The 10335-nt window shown below is 47.0% G+C and overlaps 1 long non-coding RNA gene across 1 annotated transcript in view; it reads left to right on the top strand.

The window, feature by feature from the left end:
* Positions 1–4447: 4447 nt before the first annotated feature.
* LOC144888541 (uncharacterized) overlaps positions 4448–10335 on the top strand; it is a 30050-nt gene continuing 24162 nt past the window's right edge. The window contains exon 1 of the long non-coding RNA XR_013621119.1: positions 4448–4485. This is a non-coding gene — a long non-coding RNA (uncharacterized LOC144888541). The remainder of the gene's footprint in view (positions 4486–10335) is intronic.

Here is a 10335-nt window from a genome sequence, read left to right as displayed (position 1 = left end):
CACGACGACGTCAGTGCTGTGAAGGCTGGAGATGAGAGTACGATCCTGAGAGTAAGAGCTGGTCAATGGAGTACCTGGTGCACCATGATGATCCTGAGAGTAAGAGACGGTCAATGGATTACCTGGTACACCATGACGACCCTGAGAGTAAGAGCTGGTCAATGGAGTACCTGGTGCACCATGATGATCCTGAGAGTAAGAGATGGTCAATGGAGTACCTGGTGCACCATGATGATCCTGAGAGTAAGAGATGGTCAATGGAGTACCTGGTGCACCATGACGATCCTGAGAGTAAGAGATGGTCAATGGTGTACCTGGTGCACCATGACGATCCTGAGAGTAAGATAGTCAATGGAGTACCTGGTGCACCATGATGATCCTGAGAGTAAGATGGTCAATGGAGTACCTGGTGCACCATGATGATCCTGAGAGTAAGAGATGGTCAATGGAGTACCTGGTGCACCATGATGATCATGAGAGTAAGAGATGGTCAATGGAGTACCTGGTGCACCATGATGATCCTGAGAGTAAGATGGTCAATGGAGTACCTGGTGCACCATGATGATCCTGAGAGTAAGATGGTCAATGGAGTACCTGGTGCACCATGACGATCCTGAGAGTAAGATGGTCAATGAAGTACCGCCACAAAGGATCACCAGCCATGACTTCGTTCTGTCAGATTTCCATCTCTTCTCCAAACTTGAGGAACACCTTTGTGGAGGACATTTTTCTTCCGACGATGTCGTCAAGGCTACTGTGAAACGTTAGTCAAATCAGCAGGGCGCACAGTTCTTTCATAACAGCATCACAAAATACTTGGACCACACTGGTGATTATGTTGATAAATAAATATGATTATGATAAGAAATACAGTAGAATAAAGATTGATGTTAATATCTGTCTTTGTTTCATTTGGATATCTTTACCTGTTTTGGAGAAAAACAATAGGAGGTATTACTTTTCAACGCGCCCTCGTATTATTTGTTTCGCAGAGAAGAGATGTCAATGATAGCTCTGTGCGGTGGTTTATAGCTTAAAACACGAATCCATTTACAGACAAAGGGGGGAATTAAAGTTATTGGAGTTCCTGTCTTTTCTACTTTGGGAAAATGAAGAAACCGGAAGGCACTCATTTAGTGTACTGTCAGGGAGGAAGCTGTGTGGGAGTTTGTTGTTTGGTCTCAATTCCCTCTACGAGCTATAACTGTGCTCATCACAACCCGAGTGAGCCTATAGCAAGGTGAATGTTAGCAACGCAATGTTCCACCATGGACACAACATGTCTGAGCAGCTCTCCAGTGCAACAACTGAAGTACCGTCCTCAGGACAATTGGGAACAGTCACAGCTTGAAACAGGAGCTATCTCGAGTCTTGCAGCACCATCCATCCTTAAGGAAGCACCCCAAAATCCATCCTGAAGGAAGCACCCCAAAATCCATCCTTAAGGAAGCACCCCAAAATCCATCCTGAAGGAAGCACCCCAAAATCCATCCTTAAGGAAGCACCCCAAAATCCATCCTGAAGGAAGCACCCCAAAATCCATCCTTAAGGAAGCACCCCAAAATCCATCCTTAAGGAAGCACCCCAAAATCCATCCTTAAGGAAGCACCCCAAAATCCATCCTTAAGGAAGCACCCCAAAATCCATCCTTAAGGAAGCACCCCAAAATCCATCCTTAAGGAAGCACCCCAAAATCCATCCTTAAGGAAGCACCCCAAAATCCATCCTGAAGGAAGCACCCCAAAATCCATCCTGAAGGAAGCACCCCAAAATCCATCCTTAAGGAAGCACCCCAAAATCCATCCTGAAGGAAGCACCCCAAAATCCATCCTTAAGGAAGCACCCCAAAATCCATCCTTAAGGAAGCACCCCAAAATCCATCCTTAAGGAAGCACCCCAAAATCCATCCTTAAGGAAGCACCCCAAAATCCATCCTTAAGGAAGCACCCCAAAATCCATCCTGAAGGAAGCACCCCAAAATCCATCCTGAAGGAAGCACCCCAAAATCCATCCTTAAGGAAGCACCCCAAAATCCATCCTGAAGGAAGCACCCCAAAATCCATCCTGAAGGAAGCACCCCAAAATCCATCCTTAAGGAAGCACCCCAAAATCCATCCTGAAGGAAGCACCCCAAAATCCATCCTTAAGGAAGCACCCCAAAATCCATCCTTAAGGAAGCACCCCAAAATCCATCCTGAAGGAAGCACCCCAAAATCCATCCTTAAGGAAGCACCCCAAAATCCATCCTTAAGGAAGCACCCCAAAATCCATCCTTAAGGAAGCACCCCAAAATCCATCCTGAAGGAAGCACCCCAAAATCCATCCTTAAGGAAGCACCCCAAAATCCATCCTGAAGGAAGCACCCCAAAATCCATCCTTAAGGAAGCACCCCAAAATCCATCCTGAAGGAAGCACCCGAAAATCCATCCTTAAGGAAGCACCCCAAAATCCATCCTTAAGGAAGCACCCCAAAATCCATCCTGAAGGAAGCACCCCAAAATCCATCCTTAAGGAAGCACCCCAAAATCCATCCTTAAGAAAACACCCCAAAATCCATCCTGAAGGAAGCACCCCAAAATCCATCCTGAAGGAAGCACCCCAAAATCCATCCTGAAGGAAGCACCCCAAAATCCATCCTTAAGGAAGCACCCCAAAATCCATCCTGAAGGAAGCACCCCAAAATCCATCCTTAAGGAAGCACCCCAAAATCCATCCTGAAGGAAGCACCCCAAAATCCATCCTGAAGGAAGCACCCCAAAATCCATCCTTAAGGAAGCACCCCAAAATCCATCCTTAAGGAAGCACCCCAAAATCCATCCTGAAGGAAGCACCCCAAAATCCATCCTTAAGGAAGCACCCCAAAATCCATCCTGAAGGAAGCACCCCAAAATCCATCCTGAAGGAAGCACCCCAAAATCCATCCTGAAGGAAGCACCCCAAAATCCATCCTTAAGGAAGCACCCCAAAATCCATCCTTAAGGAAGCACCCCAAAATCCATCCTGAAGGAAGCACCCCAAAATCCATCCTGAAGGAAGCACCCCAAAATCCATCCTGAAGGAAGCACCCCAAAATCCATCCTGAAGGAAGCACCCCAAAATCCATCCTTAAGGAAGCACCCCAAAATCCATCTTTAAGGAAGCACCCCAAAATCCATCCTGAAGGAAGCACCCCAAAATCCATCCTGAAGGAAGCACCCCAAAACGCCAACAGAAGCCTTTACCACCACTGATTTCGCCTCCTGCTGCTCTCTCCACACCTTTGTTCACGTCTTGTATCCTTGTTATCCCAATATTAGGCTTGGTGTATCATATAATTGACCTGGAACAATTGAGCATCTTGCTGATGACGACACTCAGCTACTCTCACTACTTTGGCATGTGCGATGTGGAGATTATGATCACGCAATCAGATAAACTAAATAAAGTATCTATTAAAGTCAAAGTAGAATGAAATATCTGTCTGAATTGTGAAGGATCTTCACCCCGTGCATCCTTCGTACCCTTCTTTACTCCCCACTTCCCTTACTTGTCCAAGTCTCCCTCTATTTTATCCTTCAACCCTGTTGCTGATGCCCCCTCCTCCTCCTCTTTCTACTGTTCCTTTGGGTGATTTGTTACGCCCTTTCAGTTTTTTTCACTTTGCCATGAGCCTTGGCCTTGAACAAACCACAATGGCGGCTGCACTGTTGTCACAACTTGCGACACAAAATATTTATTTTTCGCCTCCTCTATCCACTCAACTCCCTCGTCCTTGCTGTTGAAGGTTTTATACAATTCATCTCTGAGGGTCTTCCTGTTTGGTTCAATATCAATTACGAGTCTGATGGACAGCTGGGTCTGGTTTCAGGCAACTAGTGTACCCACTCCGAACAGGAGCGGCACAAAGGGTATTGTTATTATCCTCTGTGGGGTATATAGATTACAGTAGATCTCGGCTTAAGCCTTAAGAACATCAGAGGTGTATTCATTTACCAAATTTCTGCCCTCCCGCTCTCTGTGGTAATAAGCCTTTTGTTCATAAAAACTTGTTGTGGTAATTCGAGGTACGGGACTTTGTCGATCGATTTGTCGGGTTTGTTAAGCACGATCGATTGGCTTTAAGAATCCGGCATTGGGTCAATTTGGAAATGTGCATATGACGTTGTTCAAAAATGATGTAACGCTATTTTTAGGGAGGCGCGTACGGGCTTCATTAAACCTTACTCATAACGTAACACTCGAGTCAAACAAAGCCAATGGAAATCTGACGCAACAAAGCCGGACAGTGTATTAATCGGCAGAGGCCTATACGGGCCGATTCGACCCACCAGGAACAAGATGGCGGCCATATCATTTTGTCTCGGCACTATGGTCGGTTTTGCAGGCTACAAATGTGGGTGTGGTCTGGCAGCTGTCTGACCAATGGGTGCACATTTCAAAAATCAACACAACAAGAACGCCAACAACAGCAACGCGAAGCTCTTGCAGACCTGCAACATGTCGTAGGTAAAATGGCTTGTGTTTTGCATCGATTGATGGGAACAACAATTGATGGAGTCGAAGGTCTTAACCCGTGGAAGAAAACGTAAGAACACTCCAAATGCTTGTTGTTGTTTTTCTCCGACGAAGGGTCGGCTGCAACTTCCGCTTGTTTCTTGGAAGCGTGGGATCGTGTGGATGCAACTTATTGGGAAATTGATTTGCACATCATTAATAACTTTGTTTCCGGTGTGAAAGAAGTTAAAATGGAGCGATGCTGTCAATGCTCTCAAGAACATGTCCCATGACTTATTGTCCGAAAAAATGACCACACGAAGAATCTTCCTAATGTTTGTTTTGCAGGGCAGTACAAGGGAAACGATTCGTGTGAAATTTTGTTACCTGCGCGTGAAGCAAAAAGTGAGGTTAAGTGATACATATATTGTAAGTGTCTGCAGTTTTAAAATGCATTTTCTCGGCAACCGTTGGGCCCATTGACACGAAATTTATACCATAGGAGCACCTCCTCCTGTAGACTATGTTAATGATAATTATGACATCATAGGTCTTGTGGTACAGGTGCCATCTTGGGAAAACCGAAAAATGTTGCACCTCTATATCTCCAAAACTGCTCCATGGACAGAATTGAAACATGGCTCATTGTCAAGTACTCCGTATGGAGAATTAGTGCCGTTAACAATGACGTCATAATTCGACAGGGACAACGCTTAAACTGATCGGTTTGAAATTTCTTGAGCGTGATCTACAAAACAATTATATTAGAGAATATAAATTTATATCATAGCTCACGTGGTCTGGCAGCCATATTGGATCAAAGAAAAAAAAACATTCAACAAATGAACGAAAAAACATGTTTTAGGGCTACACACTTTTTCTTTTTTAAAGTTTTGAAACCTTTTTTTAATCATTATTAAATGTTGATAAGATGAAAATGTACCAGAAAAGAGGACCGTGGGCCAAATATCAGCTCTCTAGGATGTATGGAATCTGGCAAATTTGAAGGGACACAATGAAGTTTTTTTGAAGATATGTTTTAGGTTTTAGAGGATGATATCCCTGACCCATTAACACAAAAATAAAAATTTGGGGAGAATAATAAACCGGATAACCGTGTTAAAATCTGACTATTTGCACTTCTGTTATGAAAATGTGCTACTTCCGTCGATTTGCGTTACGTCACAAGAGCACAACTCATTGACGGCTGTGTGTCTGCGTTTCGTCAGAAACCAAGCTCGGAGGTCGTCAAGTAGTTATCTATATTGCTGGAATACTGGCAGTGCCTACCTGTCGCTTCGCTGCCTACCTATACGAGCAGAGCCTACCTGTCGCTTCGCTGCCTACCTATACCAGCAGAGCCTACCTGTCGCTTCGCTGCCTACCTATACTAGCAGAGCCTACCTGTCGCTTTGCTGCCTACCTATACGAGCAGAGCCTACCTGTCGCTTTGCTGCCTACCTATACTAGCAGAGCCTACCTGTCACTTCACTGCCTACCTATATGAGCAGAGCCTACCTGTCGCTTCGCTGCCTACCTATACTAGCAGAGCCTACCTGTCGCTTCGCTGCCTACCTATACGAGCAGAGCCTACCTGTCACTTCGCTGCCTACCTATACTAGCAGAGCCTACCTGTCGCTTCGCTGCCTACCTATACCAGCAGAGCCTACCTGTCGCTTCGCTGCCTACCTATACCAGCAGAGCCTACCTATACCAGCAGAGCCTACCTGTCACTTCGCTGCCTACCTATACTAGCAGAGCCTACCTGTCACTTCGCTGCCTACCTATACCAGCAGAGCCTACCTGTTGCTTCGCTGCCTACCTATACTAGCAGAGCCTACCTGTCGCTTCGCTGCCTACCTATACCAGCAGAGCCTACCTGTCGCTTCGCTGCCTACCTATACCAGCAGAGCCTACCTGTCACTTCGCTGCCTACCTATACCAGCAGAGCCTACCTGTCACTTCGCTGCCTACCTGTTGCTTCGCTGCCGGACCAAATAGACGTCCTGTTTTCCAAAAAATGCTGTATCGGTTCACTGCGTCTGTATAGAGTCCGTAGGCCAACAATAAAGAGTCCTTCGATCACTGTAGTACAACTCGACCAGTATATGGGAGGGAATACATGTTCGGTTTATTGAAATGCCCTCAGGTCTATAATTGGTCGGTGGCTCATTATGTCTTCGTTTGTCACATGCCCCGAGGGCAGTTTGCATTCTCGCAAGATGGCCGATCGATCTCCCAGGAGGGAGCCAGAGATCCCTCACATCTTACATGATGTGCCGTTACCTTCATGAAGTGTGCACCTTAGTCTTCCATAATGTTGTTATTGTTCTGCACAAACCGGTCCGCAGCATATGGCGACAGCTAACACATCCTGCAGGAGCCGCCACGGTTCGGGTTAGGCCTTCAACTTCAAGTTCGGCCGCTTCATGACCTCAACATCGTATCGTTTACCACATTTTAGCTCACCTGGAACGTACCTGAAGTATCTCGGCGATGTCTTGATTGGACCAGTTAAAAGCTTGACACATCGGCACCTTGGACGCTATTTCTGATGAAACGTAGACATCCGCGTCTGGCAATGAGCTGTGCGCCCGTGACGTCATGCGAATCACCGGAAGTAGTTCATTTGCATAACGGAAGTGTAAATAGGCCCATTTGAAAACACGATTACCCGCCTTATTCTCCCAAAACTTTTATTTTTGTGCTAATGGGTCAGGGATATCATCCTTTAAAACATCTCTTAAAAAAATGCCACGATTGTGTTCCTTTAACAACATTCGCAAAATAACAAAATAGGTGAGGGCGAGACTACCGGAAGTAACCTGCAACACGTGCCATTTTGTGGTTTGTTTTCAACGTATCACGTGACTGTTGTCGCGAAGGGTGCACTAACCGGAAGTTACGTAGTTCCGCGGGCGCCTATAGTTAATCTATCTATAATTCCAGTAATCTCTGTACGTTTGTACGTTTGTACGTCTGTACGTCTGTACGTCTGTACGTCTGTACGTCTGTACGTCTGTACGTCTGTACGTCTGTACGTTTGTCTGTGACCGCTGTTTCTCGACAACTACCGGTCCGATATACTTGAAACTTGCCAGGTATATTGCTGGGGACCCGAGGATGTGCCTTTTCAAGGTTTGAAATTAATCGGACAAGTACTTACCGAGCTATGGCGATTTAGCCGTTCGCCGTTCGCTTTGCCGTTGCGAATGGACCAAACCATTCATGTAAATAGAGGGGGGGGGGGTTCTGTGGTCGTTCGCTTTGGCTTTGCGAATGGACCAAACCATTCATGTAAATAGAGGGGGGGGTTCTGTGGTCGTTCGCTTTGGCTTTGCGAATGGACCAAACCATTCATGTAAATAGAGGGGGGGGGGGGGTTCTGTGGTCGTTGCGAATGGACCAAACCATTGTTTTTTTTTTGCAGTTTTTTTTTTTTTTGCAGTTTTTTTTTTTTTGCAAGGAACGGGCACCCACGTACGGGCACGTCCTAGCTTATATATAGTACGGGCATGCCCTAGTAGAGGATAATTGTAATTATGAACGTGTACCTGTTTCCGAATATCCGGTTCAAACAGGATAGCAATACTATCCGTCATTTTCAAACAGCACGTACCGTTTTAAAACTCATAAAAGAGATTATAACATGGGCTTCCCTTGAAGGATGCGACGACCTGGAGCTGCCAACATGACGTGTACCTGCTGTGGGCCTGCTGTGGGCCTGCTCTGGGTCTGCTCTGGGCCTGTGTGCCTGCTGTGGGCCTGCTCTGGGCCTGTGTGCCTGCTGTGGGCCTGCTCTGGGCCTGTGTGCCTGCTCTGGGCCTGCTCTGGGCCTGTGTGCCTGCTGTGGGCATGTGTGCCTGCTCTGGGCCTGTGTACCTGCTGTGGGCCTGTAGGGAATATATTGTTGCGGATCCCGGGTTCGTCGACGTACTAAGGGGGGTTTAAGCCCTGCTCCCCCTCGAACTCCGGGTCCAGGAGGCCGCCAACCACAACTATTGTACTCGTGGTGGACGGGTTGCTAGGCAACTCCAGCCGCCGAGCCCGCAGCTACGCGTGGAAGGGTTAACGGTCACCACCCCAATACCTTCGGACACATGCAGCTGTGATTGTGAGAACAGGGACTGAACCCCGCATGAGTCACGCTGATTCTTAACGCCTGAGCGGTTGTGCGTTACATGACCCGCGCCATTAGAATATCGAACCCAATCGAGTGGTTTTAATTTGGGGCGATGCTAGGTCAATACGGGAAAGGACAATGATGGCCAGGTTGGAAACCAAACACAGGATTTATTCACAATATGTACAGAAACGGATGAAGTAAAGAATCTTAACAGCCTTACCTATGGTCCCAGACAAGGGCCCTCATTCGTTCGGGGAAGGGGGGGGAAGAGGGTAATGCGCAAGAAGCGTGGCCGCTTCGTGCGGCTCGCCCGAATGGGCACGGTCGTGCAGCTCGCCTGGATGGTGTTACGTGCTCCTCCCCGACCCCCTGGTCGCGATGTACCTCCGAGCCCCGAGAGGAGCCACGGCAGAAAAATATGTTACTCTGTGTTAGAAATCAAGAGTGAAACCACACCAATGATTATAATAAACAAACAAATATTGTATTGAAAATCACACCAGAATAACGGTACAACCAATAGCAATCAAAAGTACACTTCATACATCTTATGATGGTACCATCAGCTAAAGTCAGATAACTCACTGCATTCCAAGTGAGTGAAAAAGAACACTCCTCAATGTCTCTATAACTCAAAGGTGATCCCCTCCTGCGAGTAGTGATGAGGCAATGAGGCATAGGCAAAGCGTAGACAGTCACGTGGTCCAAACCAAAGGCAAACTGGCGGCGGAATGGGAAGTCCCAAAGGCCCCCTCCAGGCGTACACGTTCACAGTTCAATCAGCGAACCGCAACGTAATCCTCAAACGTCGCGTTTGCACACACACATCCCCGACAGACGACAGGATGGTGAGAAAAGCTGACGCGTAGCAAAAACCTTTTTCGGTGAGCGAAGCGCGAGGGTCAAAATGGCCGACGGCTCTTACTTGAGGCGAAGCGACCAGGTGAGGATTCTTCAGAATCTCAATGCCTAAACCTGACTACGCAGGTTCCTCAATCCTCTAGCGATAACACCTATCGCAGGAAGTTCCTTTCAAGGAAACTCGAAGTTCACTCGCGACTTTCGTTCGATAACGCTCGCTACGGAGCTGGAAGCCACGCGTCTTGTCCGACTTTTCTTGCCACGCCTTCTTCTTCTTCTCCTTCTTTTTCGTCTTCCGGTTCCTGATCCGGCTTCCTGTCTCTTTTAAACATTAACGCTTTTAACCTTTGCAAACGATTCATGAACAATAAACCTTTTGAAGACAATAATAGTACATAATATCAGAAATATGTCAAGTGGATGAAAACCACAACAACGGAAGTGACGAATCCGTAACAATTTAGCTCTCATTGGTTGCAGCCCCTCATTGGCCACTCCCTTGGCCACTCCCTTTAGCTCCTCCTTCGGGCCAGCAGGGCCTGGCCTAGTCCTATGACGAGGCACTTTAGGCTTCAATGAGGCCTACTATCATCCTGCCTGCCTCAACGCATATCAACGCATACTAACACTGGAAAGGGGACTATGCTTTACATTTAATAAGAAATAACTAACTATAGGAGGCTACATGTTGTGGTGTAACTAACTATAGGGGGGTTGCCTTTATTCACAAAACCGCAACAATATGTTCAGTTTAGTAGGTCACAAAGATGTGACCTGCTGTGTACCTGCTGTGGGCCTGTGGACCTGCTGTGGACCTGTGGACCTGCTGTGGGGCCTGTGCACCTGCTGTGGGGCCTGTGTACCTGCTGTGGGGC

This window comes from Myxine glutinosa, chromosome 12 (assembly GCF_964187855.1).
Source record: "Myxine glutinosa chromosome 12, kmMyxGlut1.1, whole genome shotgun sequence".
Taxonomy (NCBI): domain Eukaryota; kingdom Metazoa; phylum Chordata; class Myxini; order Myxiniformes; family Myxinidae; genus Myxine; species Myxine glutinosa.
This window is presented reverse-complemented; position numbering and strand designations above follow the sequence as displayed.